This window comes from Pteropus medius, unplaced genomic scaffold (assembly GCF_902729225.1).
Source record: "Pteropus medius unplaced genomic scaffold, Ma_sr-lr_union100, whole genome shotgun sequence".
In the NCBI taxonomy this organism is placed as follows: Eukaryota; Metazoa; Chordata; class Mammalia; order Chiroptera; family Pteropodidae; genus Pteropus; species Pteropus medius.
This window is the reverse complement of record NW_024340697.1, coordinates 1877058-1887873: the sequence shown is the minus strand read 5'-3', so window position 1 is coordinate 1887873 and position 10816 is coordinate 1877058. Positions and strand designations below refer to the sequence as shown.

The 10816-nt window shown below is 37.6% G+C and overlaps 1 long non-coding RNA gene and 1 pseudogene across 2 annotated transcripts; one reads left to right on the top strand and one right to left on the bottom strand.

Annotated features, from left to right (window-relative positions):
- Positions 1–9266, bottom strand: LOC120610974 (uncharacterized). Of its 2 annotated transcripts, none has more exons than XR_005655044.1 (3): positions 8466–9266; positions 6874–6974; positions 1–199 (listed from the first exon to the last, which is right to left on the bottom strand). It is a non-coding gene; the product is annotated as an uncharacterized LOC120610974 (long non-coding RNA). The 2 variants fall into 2 exon arrangements; XR_005655045.1 differs by having other exon boundaries at positions 1–184.
- On the top strand, positions 5445–5552 carry LOC120612003 (uncharacterized; annotated as a pseudogene).
- Positions 9267–10816: the final 1550 nt, after the last annotated feature.

Genomic DNA, 10816 nt, shown 5'->3' with positions numbered 1-10816 from the left:
AATCCAGGTGGTTCTGGCTCAAGGTCTCATGAGGTTGTAGTCAAGATGTTGGCTGTGATTGCAGTCATCTGAAGGCTCAACTGGAATTAGTAGATGCACTTTCAAGATGGCACGCTCACATAGCTGTTGGCAGGAGGCCTCAGTTCTTCACCACGTGGACCCTTTATAGGGCTGCTTGAGTGTCCTGATGATACAATAGCTAAGCAATGAGAGATAGCAAGGAGGAAGCCTCCATGCTAAGACTGTTTAGTCTCAGAAGTCACATGTCTCTTCTGTCATAGTCTTTCTTTAGAAGTGTCATTAAGTCCAGCCTACACTCAAGGGAAGAGGAATTGGTCTCTACCTTTTGAAGGAGAAGAGTTTTAAAGAATTTGTGGACATACTTTGAAACTACCACAAGGCCACTGCTTGGGTGGCTCACCCTTCAGCTTTCTTGTAGCACCCCATACCAGCTCTATACCTGCCAAATATCAGTGATCATAAATGCATAAGCCTGGTCATGTATAAAAGGCTCTAAAACATTAGAGAAAACATGAAATAGTATAAGAAGCTTTGCATTGCTTTTTCGTTCCCCTTTGGTTAGGTTTTCATTGGACTGTACATTTCTACAAACTCTACATATTAAAACTCCCTTTATGGGTCATTATTAATCTAAAACTTATGGCGATTGAGATGGGTTGGATTATAAAATAACTTTGTAAGAACAAATAAAAATGTGTAAATGAGATCCAAGAAGCAGAGTTTACATATTTTAATGAGGTCATTGCTTTCAGGTACTTTATGGGCAAACTTTTCATTTAATTGAATTGCAGAGGACAGATTTAAGCTGACACATAGAAATGTTCACTAAAAAAATTAATCTTCGATAGGGGAAGAAAAAAATTAATCTTCTTGTGCCCTGGACCTGAGGGAAAGACATTGAAGCTTTAAGTGTATGCCATACACACAATCATGTTCTAAGGAAAGTGGATCAACTATTTTTTAAAGCTATTTCTCTGTTATTTTTCTCTAAAATTCTATTGTAAAAATTTTTAAGCATGCAGAAAGATTGAAAGAATAGCACACTAAATATTTGTATATTCTCCGCCTAAATTTGATCATTTTGACCTTTTGACATATTTATTTCTCTCTATATATAGATAGTTATATAGATATAGATATAGATATAGAAATTATGCAAAAATATTGCCGTTCTTTTGTTGCTGACCCATTTGAAAGTAAGTGGCAAATATCATGACACTTCGCCCCTAAATACATCTTCCAAGAACAGAGGACATTTCTCCTACATAACTTTAATACTGTTATCATACTTGAGAAAATTAATAATTTCACCGTATGATCTTCAGAGGCAAGTTTTCCCCCATGGACATCCTAAAAAGACACAGAAGCCAACTTGAAGGTGCTCTATTGACAAAAATCAGGAAAAATTTGAGCATCGAAATAATGAAAATAAAGGATTATAATCCATTGAGCAAAATAAGAAACCATGAGTCCATATCAATATAAATAAATGGAAGAGGAGGGCAGAACAGGCTTGTCCTAATAACAGAAAGCCAACAATTAAGTAGAAAGAACAATGAAATGAGAAAAATCATTAAAATAATAATTGATTTAGGCAAGCATCATCCATGAATACTAAAATCAGTGGACAAATGGTTGAGGAGTGTGTTCATTTTCAATTGCTGCTGTAACAAATTACCACAAATTTTGTGGCTTAAAACAACACAACTTTAGTATTTTGCAGTTCTGTAAATTAGAAGTCCAAGGCAGATCTCACGGGACTAACAGCATAGTGTCCGCAAGTCTGTGTTCCTTTTCGAAGCTCTAGAGAAGAAGCCTTTTCTTTGCTATTTCCAGCTTCTAGAGGTAATGCTTTTTTATTTTCTGTATTTTTGATGCTCTGACATCTTGGGGCCTAGCTCACCCTGAGAAACTGTCCCTCTCAGGACTAGCAGATTCCTAGCATAGTAACCTAAGTACCTGCTAATGGGCCTTTCATGTGCAAATCAACCAATCCAGAGCCTACACCCCAATCACCTCCCTATGGGCTCTTACATTCTCAGCCACTTACCCCAGTGCAAGTACTAGGCATACTAGACAGCTGGAGACAGCCCCACACCCAGAGCTCCTTGGAATGACTCATATTGGTCAATCTTAAACCTGTTTACGCTGCCTCATGTGTTCCTTCCCATAGAAACTACAACAAAGGCTCTTGCTCAAGTTTTCCCCTCACTCCCTCTGCCTCCTAAATCGCCCTGGTGTGTCCCGTGTCTCCCCTTCCCCCACTATGGTTTGGCATGCCCAGTCCTCTTGAGATCTGTGAGGAAAACGAACTCTTTTCAGTGGCAATCATCTCTTGATCTGTCGGCCTCATCATACCTGGATCATGATAAAACCTACATTTTAAAACAAGGAGCCACTTGTGTTCCTTGACTTGTGGTCCCCTTCTTCCATCTTTAAAGCCAGAAATGGTAGGTCCAGTTCTTCTCACACAGTATCACTCCAACCTTGGTTCTGTCATTACATCTTCTTCTCTGACTCTGATTTTTCTTCCTCCCTCTTCTACTTTTAAGGACCCTTGTGATTACATACGGCCCACCAGAATAATTCATGACAATTTCCTTATTTTAATATCAGCTGATTAGCAATCTGAATTCTATCTGTAACTTTAATACCCCTTTGCCATGTAACCTAATATAATCAGAGGTTGTAGGATTCGTACATGGACATGTTTGGAGGTCTTTCTGCCTACCACAAGGAGTAGTAGGATGTTTACAAAGTCTCAACATTTCCTCCTACAAGATATTTAATTGCTATGGGAAAAACAGTAACTTTATAACAGAGAAATCTGTCATACAGCACTTTAATGAAATAATCAGATTTAACATTACTAGTATTGAGGCGAACTGACCCATGATATGCTGCACCTCTGTGTTCTTCCTGCTAAAAATCTATAACCTGAATCAAAGCATGAGAAAATAGACAAATTGAAACTCAAGAATACTACAGAATAATTGGCCTGTATTCTTCACAAATGTCAAGGTTGTGAAAGACTGAAAGACCAAGAAAGACAGAGGAGTTGTTTAGGATTAAACGAAATTAAAGAGATGGGACAACTAACTAAATGCGTACTAATCTGGAATTGCCTTTTGCTATAAACGACATTATTGGGACAATTGGCAAAATTTGAATAAGGTCTATAGATTAGATATGAGTACAGTATCCATGTAGATTGCTTGACTTTAATGATTATAGCGTGGTTAAATAAGAGAAGTTCCTTAGTTTTAGAAATTTTCACTGAAATATTTAAAGGAAAGGAGCATCCTGCATGCAACAAACTTTGAAATGGTTCAGGAAAAAATATATACACACACAAACATTCATGTATATGTATGTTTATATATACATGTATATGTGTGTGAAGGAAAAAATTAATGTGGTGAAATGTAAAGTACCATATAAATCTCCAGATTTATATGGTAATTTTTTGTAGTATTGTAGCTTAGAAAAGTTGCAAAATAACAAGTTAAAATTTTTTCCATTTTGGGATTACACAGCTACTTTTATTTTTTAATCCAGAATTCAGTCATGGTTCACAGAATCCAATTATAGTTCAGAGAATCATTTGGACATGATGTCCCTTTAGTCTTTTGTTCGTTTGTTTTTTAAAATTTTTATTCGATTTATTTAAACTAAAAAAAGTTAACCTGTTTCTTCCATGTCCCCCACCATCACCTCCTCTTAGAATCTTTTCTCTGTAACTGTGAGCTTGTTTGTTTGTTTGTTTAGATTTTGCATATAAGACAGATCATATGGTATTTGTCTTCTCTGTCTGCCTTACTTCAGTTAGCATAATTCCTTTGAGGTCCATCCATGTTGTTGCAAATGGCAGGATTTCATTCTTTTTATGGCTGAATAATATTCCATTGATGGGCATTTAGGTTGCTTCCATGTCTTGGCTATTGTAAATAATACTGCAATGAACATGGGGGTGCAGATATCTTTTTGAGTTAGGGTTTTCATTTGGATAAGTACCCAGAAGTAGAATTTTCAGATCATTGGTAGTTCTATTTATGTTTTTGAGTCACTTCCATACTGTTTTCCATAGTGGCTGCACCAATTTACATTCCCACCAGCAGTGTGCAAGGGTTCCCTTTTCTTCATATTCTCACCAACATTTGTTATTTCTTGTTTGTTTGATAATAGCCATTCTCACGAGTGTAAGGTAACATCTCATTGTGGTTTTGATTTGCACTTACCTGACAATTAATGATGTTGAGCATCTTTTCAGGTTGGCCATCTGTATTCTTCTTTGGAAAAATGTCTATTCAGATCTCCTGCCCATTTTTTAATCAAATTGTTTCTTTGCTATTGAGTAACATGAATTCTTTATATTTTTTTTATATAAAGAATTTCCCCTTATCAGATATATAATTTGCAATTTTTTTCACCCAGTCCATAGGTTACCTTTTCATGTTGTTGGTTTCCTTAGCTGCACAGAAGCTTTTTATTTTGATGTAGTCCCACTTGTTTATTTTTGCTTTTGTTGCTTTTGCTTTTTGTATCAGATTAAGAAAACATCATCACCAAGTCCTATGTCACAGACTTTACTCCTATGTTTTCTTCTAGGAGTTTTATGGTCTCAGGTCTTACATTTAATTCTTTATTGCATTTTGAGTTAATTTTTGTGTGTGGTGTAAGATAGTGGTCCAGTTTCATTCTTTTATATATGGCTGTCCAATTTCCCCAATACCATTTATTGAAGAGACTGTCCTTTCCCCATTGTATCTTCTTGGCTCCTTTGTCATAAATTAATTGACCATATATGTGTGGATTCATTTCTGGGCTCTCTATTCTTTTCCATTGATCTGTGTGTCTGTTTTTATGCCAACACCATATTGTTTTGATTACTATAGCCTTGTGGTATTGTTTGAAATTAGGAAATGTGATGCTTCCAGCTTCGTTCTTCTTTCTCAAGATTGCTTTGGCTAGCTTTTTAAAATATGTAACAGTCTTCCCCACTTTTTCTCCCATGACATTGACTGTCTTAAGAGCCCATTTCAACTGCTTTGTTCTATGTGATGGATTTATCAACATGTTTCCTTGTGGTATCATTAATCTTACACCTGGCATTTTGAGCTGTCAGACTTCTTCCTCCAGTCTCATTCCCCAGAGGCTTACTAAGGTGACAGACCGATCTCCATCAAATCCACAAATACTTATTAGTAAACAGGCACTCAAAACTACTACATAACCTGTTTAGTAGTGCAAGGATTGCCCACGGTCCCCCTGATAGTACTTTGAATGAAAAGTTCACTCTGAAGTAGACACAAAAATGTTTGGGCACCAGGACTGCACAGACTCAAGTCATATTCAGGAGCCTCTGAAAAGAGGAGGCCCATGTGGCTACTGTGACTCAAGATCTTAAGAACTCACAGATTGTTGTCTATGGCCATGCCACCCTGAATGTGCCTGATCTCGGAAGCCAAGCAGGGTCGGGCCTGGTTAGTACTTGATGGGAGACCACCTAGGAAGACCAGGTGCTGCAGGCATAAAAAATTAATAAAAGATTTCACAGATTGTTTTAAACTGTTGGACATAAAGAATGAAGAAATGAAGTAACTCAGGGATGTCCCAGAGAACAATCGGGTAAGGCCGAGGATGGCTTTCTTACAGAAAGATCCTCAGATTCTTCTTCTACTTCAATTTCTACTAGGACCTCTCAAGCTACGCAGTTATATAAAACTCTTCAATTTGCACAATTGGCATTATCTTTTTAAAAAAAATCTATTTTATTTTGAAAAAACACAAACTTACACTATTTGTAGATGACATATATAAAAAATCCTAAAGACTATCAAAAAACAGATCTAATCAAATTCAGTAAAGTTGTAATCCTACATTGACATAATCCAAAATTGACATATGAAAATCAGTCATGTTGTTTCCAAACACTAACAATAAATTATGTGAAAAAGAAATAAATAAAACAATCACAACTACAATAGTTTCAAAAACAATGAAATACTTAGGAATAAATTTAACCAATGAAGTGAGAGATCTATACAATGCAAACTAAGACAATGATGAGAGAAATTGAAGAAGATACAAATAAATGAAAGGCATATCGTGCTCATGGATTGGAAGAATTAATATTGTTAAAATGTCCATACTCCCTCAAACCATCTATAGACTCAGTGCAATCTCTATTGAGATTCCAATGATATTTTTCACAGAAATAGAAAAAACAATAGTAAAATTTGTATGGAACTACGAGGACCCCAAATATCCAAAGCAATCCTGAGAAAGAAGAATAAAATGTAGGTTTTTATTATCATTTATGTATGGAGAGGCCAACAGATCAGGAGATGATTAACACTGAAAAGGCAGTTTGTTATAGGTTCCAAGAGGAGGATGCATGTCACACCACTCAGGGCCACATGAGGAAGCACTGGGGTTGGTCAGGAGGCAGCCAGAGAGAGGGGAAAACAAGAGCAAGTGGCTTCATTTTGGTTACCATTGGAAGAAAAGGTAGAGGCAGGGTAGGCAGATTTAGGATTGGCTAATATGAATCATTTCAATGGGCTCTGGGTGTAGGGCTGTCTCTAGTTGTCTAGTACTTGGCCCTGGGATGTTTAGAGGCTAAAGGATTAATGGCTCTAAGTATAAGAGGTTCATAAAAGAGGCAGTTGGGGGTGTGGGCTGTGAATTGGTTAGTTTGCATACGAAAGGCGCATTTGCAAGCAAGCCTTTTACTGTCTCTATGAATTGGCTGACTCTGCAAGTGGTAGCTGCTCTATGGTCAGCAAGGCCCCAAGATGTCCAAGCATCAGAAACACATGATTAGTATACACACCCAGCAAAAGTACTTACCTGTTTAGTTTTCCAAGATGGCTCACTCACATGGCTGGTAGTCTGAAGCCTCAGTTCTTCTCCACATGGACTCCTCCATGGGTCTTAAAAATCTGCGTTTTCTAAACAAGAAAGATTTAAATGGAAACAGCTACGCAAGATGGAAGACTGAGTGAAGTGCACCCTGAGGTTTCAGTAACTGATGCCACACCCTGCTCTCAGAGCAGATGTTGATAGACTAGAGAAATGTCTAGGCCCATGTCCTCGAAGGAAAGGGAACTTTGAAGAAAACAGAAAAGGACCATTTTACCCAGCGCTCACACTGAGTGTACTAGAACATTATTATGTTACAGATCCCAAGACAAATTGCTTATTTTAAAATTAAAAGTACAAATCTATACTGTATTGTTATATATTCATTCTTCCCATTAGTCTGGACTGTCAAGATGTCTCTATATTAGCATCATGCTTTGTGATGAAGAATTCACTCATTTGGTCAACTATTATTGAGCACACATCACATACCACACACTGTGATGGGTGTCAGGGACCAAATGGTGAAAAGACAAACATAAATATGGTCCCTTCCTCCACGAAGCTGACTTTAGTGGGGAAGCCAGAAAATCAAGTGACATACAAGTAAATGTAAGACTGTGACAATAATAAATGCTGCCAGTCACAGTAACCATAAGGAGCGAGAGTGTTGGAAGAGGTGTTTTCTCCGAAGGAAGTTAGGAGGGTGAAGAGCAGAAGGCGGTCTCCAAAACAGTACATCCATTATTATGTTGAAGCCTCCCAGGATGACGCCATGTTCGAGAGTAGAGACGAAGGCTGTGAGCAAGTGGCAAAAGTTTCCCATGAATGTTGGGGAGTCATTAGGTCAGCAGGAGAGACAGAAAGTGTTACAGGGGAACAGTGTCATGAACTGGAAAGACGTTTCATTTTTTTAAAATGAGAATACAGAGGAAAATGGCCAGGAAGTGATAACGAAGAACGAGGGGAATAGTAATTTTGAAAACAATGAATGCAAATTTTGTATTTTTCTCAAAATGCCCATGGGCCTCCCCGTTGGAAGGTTAAGATGATGTGAAATTGATTGGTGAAAGGGCTCAGCGTTGTTCAACAGAGCGTTCAGAAGCTCTTGTTAATGACTCTCGCTATCTCTGCCCTTCCTTCCTATGACTTCATGCTTTGTCTGTCCTCCCAACGAGCATGTTTCTGGATTATACGTTTTCCATTGCAGACTGACATTCATAATTCTAGTGCCTTCTAATGTACAGTTTGTTCCCTCACTTCAGTGTACTACTTTCAGCAATAGATATATTTTCAGAATAGCAGCCTTAAACAGCTAGCGCAATAAACAGTCTATCAACCAAAGAGCATCTCTCTCAACAGCCCACTCATATTTCATAAATTATAGAGCAATTGTTATAACTCATTTGCTCAGAAAATTTCATTGGTTGATAAAAATATGATGGTTAATGGTTTCTTTTCACTGAACTTGTAAAAAAACCAAGGTGCATACTAACTAGCTTATTAAAATAGTGAAACCCATGTGAATTATATCCAAGCAGTGAAAGTCATCATTTAAGAAATTAAATGAGCCTCTATACCTGGTGAGACAAAGTGCTCAAATCCAAGAGCTTGTGGTAGAAACCTCAGCTAGGCTAAATTCAACCTTTAGCTTCCTTCTTCAGTGAATCTGGTATCTCCATCCAACTCGATGTCTGCAATTCAAAACATGTACCCAACGAGAGTTTTTTTTCAAGAAAGCAACTAACGTTAATAACCAGAAATGTCTGCTTATACAATCTCTCATCTTTACTCCTTGCAGGAAACTTTTATTTTACTTTCTGAAAATTGTTTCAAGTATCTATGAGAAAGACTATTACATGAAACAAAGATTGTAATAGATATGGCATTTAAGTTGCAAAGAAAAAAAAAGAATTGAATTTTTAAAGGGGACATCAGAAAATAAAAAACTTCCCTTTTATCTAACCTTCGGAGACAAAAAATAAATCGGCAAAAACTTGCATAATCCTTATTAGATCCCATGAGCTACAAATGTATCAGTGCAGATCGATATTAAAGAATAGTTATGTTTATGGATATGTATATGTATACAGGAAAAAAACAGTCTTATAAAACTGTAGATTGAAACATTCACTGAATATTCCTGGAAGTGTGTTGAAATTAAAGTGTTAATGACACATATGGCTATGGCTTGTACAGACATGACAAAGGAAGTAAACAGGCTGACAAAAAGATGAGAGAAGATAGTACAGCATAAAATTACCAGCCATTCTTATTAACCTCCTGCATTCATATTGCAGATAACCTAGAGTCACTCAAGAATTTCCTACTGTGAAGGGAAGAGGTGACTAGTGATTTGTACCTTGTGGCTCAGATTGACTGCCCAGAACCTTTTCAGCATCCAAGAATGTGTAAATGAATGCCCTGTGATCAAAAAAAAAAAAAAGAAAAGAAAGAAAGAAAAAAGGAATAAAGGATTAAACAAGGGCCTGGAGAGAAGCAAACTGCCATCATGGCAACGTCTCAAGCCTGTGAACTTGACACCCCCAACCCTATTCTAAAAGTAGAGTTCAGAGACCACAGGCACCACAGGCATGGACGATTTAATATTTATGTCTAGAAAGGATAAACATATGGCACAAATGCATGCAGCAGCATTGGGCTCTCACAGTTGCTGGAAATGACTCAGGGGTCAGGATTTGGAGGCCAGACAGACTCCACCTTTACTGGAATGCTGTGAATTATGTGCTAGTTGGCTGGGTGAGAAGACCACAATGGCCTCATGCATTCTTATATTTCACACAACCCATGCATGGCAGCAACCTGAGCAAGATTCCAACAAGACTTACAAGCAGACAAGAAGAGGAAATTATTTAAATATTCAACCAGGGGAGAGAAAGTCTGAACCCTTTTAAATCTCCAAATGAAAAACTGAAAAATAAAATTATTTTCTACCATAGGACTTTTATAAGACCAGTAGCATCTACGCTTCCCAAAAAATATTTAAGAAACTATTTGGTATTAAATCTTGATCATTCCCCCATTTAAACACTGTCTTTAAAAGATCTGCCTGGGTACTAGTATAGATTGGAAAGAACAAAAGTCAGATGTTTTGAATACTTTAAAGCCCTAGCTCTAGACGTCCTAGCTATGTGACCGTGTCATTTACGATTAGGTCAATTAATTTAAGATAGCACCCAGGGTTTATCTTCTCGTATTGAACAGTCCAGAGGTGGTCAGTCCAGTTGGGTGTGATGGCTTAACAAAGTCACTGGCTAATCAGAGTCCTCTCTGCTTTACCATTTTCATACATAACATGGCTTTGATCCTCACTGTCACAAGATGACTGCTCCAGCTGCAGCCATCACATCCACATTCCAGGGGCCAGGAAGGTAAAAGGAGGAAGGCAAAAAGAGGCACATCTCATTCCTTTTTTTAGGAAACTTTCTGGAAGTGCCACCCAACAGCTTTTAGATTGGTCAGAACTCAGTCATATGGCCACACCTAGCTGAGAAATATACGCTTTTAATTCGGTTACCACCCAGAAAAATATCAGGATCCTTTGACTAAAGAAGGGAAGAATAGATATTATGCAGGCAACAAGCAGTCTCAGAGTGACTTTTAAAGCTATTAACTTTTCTGAGTCCATGGCCTCATTTATAAAATGGATAGACAATGCCCACTTCACCTGGTCGGTGAGGCGAAAAACTCCATACAAATATTCGCTGTTAATAGCCTCCCAAAACTTAACTTAGAATCACCGGCATCCAAGTATACATCCAGCATTACTCCACCTTCTAGAAAATTCGAGTCTCTAGTAGGAGAGTACAGGGACTGTTTTCTTTTGCCACCTCATTCTAGTCCCTGTAACTGGACATGTATTCCTTCCCTGTGATTTCATGCTTTTCTCATGGAGTAATTTTAGAAAATG